Consider the following 1640-nt stretch of genomic DNA (forward strand, 5'->3'; position numbering starts at 1 on the left):
ACAATACTGAAAGCAAGCACCCAATGTTATCAGGCACAGAGCCTATGCTTCCTGGTTGCCTCCTGGGAAAAGGTCAACTCATCATCACACTTTGGCTGCAGGCCAAACTGACCTCCCAAGTTTCACTGCACCATGAGAAACATAACCATCCCTTGTTTTCATTATGGAGTATCCCAGAAACCCACAAAGGCTGCACGTGTGTATTTTCTATGCTTCTTCCACACTCATTCTCAAAGTCTATAAGTACGGTAGCTACTAAGGAGTCTTTTATAACACATTAAAAATCATCAAACAGAGTTTAACTTATTGCACACAGCTTTCGTGCATTTAAAACCGGCATATTTTGAAAAAATATTTTATTCAAATTTTCAGGAATTGAAAAGTATGGCAAATCAGAAACTGCATTTTGGTATTTCTTATAAACTTAGGTTCATCAAAAGAAAACATTGATAAAATGAAAAGAAAGCCACAGTCCGAAAATAAATATTCCCAGTATATTTATCTACTGTATCCAATAGATAAAGAACATTGCTCTTCATTAACGAGAATACGAACAACTCAACTTCTAAAAATTGAAAAAATATTTTAACAAACACTTAAAAGCAAGATATACTAATGGCAATAAGCATATTAAAAATATGGCCTAAAGAGCCTAAATCACTAGCCACCAGGAAAATGCTAATTAAAACCAACGAGGCAGTGCCCTTGGCGGTCTCAGATCTGTCTCTTGCTTCAACAGTGTTTGGATGGAACAGACCCAGGGACGCCCCTCCTTCCAGCCTCCGGCCACTCTCCTGAGTCTTACCCAGTTACCATCCTCAGAACCACCTCTGAGACCAGCCAACAAACTGGGTTTTTTTTTTCTATCTTAACTCCTTATTGCAGAACAACCATGAGCTCCCAAATTTGTCAGAATTAGTCCACTGAGGTGGAGGCTGCGGTCAACCGCCTGGCCAAACTGCACCTGCGGGCCTCCCACACCTACCTCTCTCTGGGCTTCTATTTTGACCTTGACAATGTGGCTCTCGAGAGCCTGGGCCACCTCTGCCACCAGTTGTGGAGAAGAAGCATGAGGGCAAAGTTGCCAAACAAGTGCAGTGGCTGCATTCTCTCCAGGACGTGCAGAAGCCTCCCGAAATGAGTGGGTAAAACTCATGATGCCATGGAGGCTGCCCTGGCCTTGGAGAGGAACCTGAACCAGGCCCTTTTGGAGCTGCAGGCCCTGGGCTCTACCCCCGCAGCCCCTCAGCTCCGTGACTTCCGGGAGAACCACTTCCGGGGTGAGGAGGTGAAACTCATCAAGAAGATGGGCGACCACCTGACTCACATCTGCAGGCTGGCAGGCTCCCAGGCTGGGCTGGGCGAGTATCTCCTCTGCAGGCTCACCCTCAAGCACGACTAGGAGCCTTTGGAGCCCAGAGGCCTTTGAGAGGCCCCTCTGCATCCCTTGGTGTCTGGCTTTCCCCTGAGCCTCTTCCCGAAACTACTAGCCATTATTTTAACCACCCTGAAGCCCTTTCCCATGCATTGGACCAAATGAAACAATAAAGCTTTTTGCACACACACACACACACACACACACACACACAAAACAAACAAACAAAAAAACACACACAACAATCAGATGCTCTTACATGCTT

The 1640-nt window shown here is 45.9% G+C and overlaps 1 pseudogene; it reads left to right on the forward strand.

Moving 5' to 3' along the window:
• The first annotated feature begins 892 nt into the window (after positions 1 to 892).
• On the forward strand, positions 893 to 1402 carry LOC139021520 (ferritin light chain pseudogene; annotated as a pseudogene).
• Positions 1403 to 1640: the final 238 nt, after the last annotated feature.

This window comes from Myotis yumanensis, unplaced genomic scaffold (genome assembly GCF_028538775.1).
Source record: "Myotis yumanensis isolate MYYU_CA2020_CCGP unplaced genomic scaffold, mMyoYum1.0.hap1 SCAF_13, whole genome shotgun sequence".
NCBI classification, from domain to species: Eukaryota; Metazoa; Chordata; class Mammalia; order Chiroptera; family Vespertilionidae; genus Myotis; species Myotis yumanensis.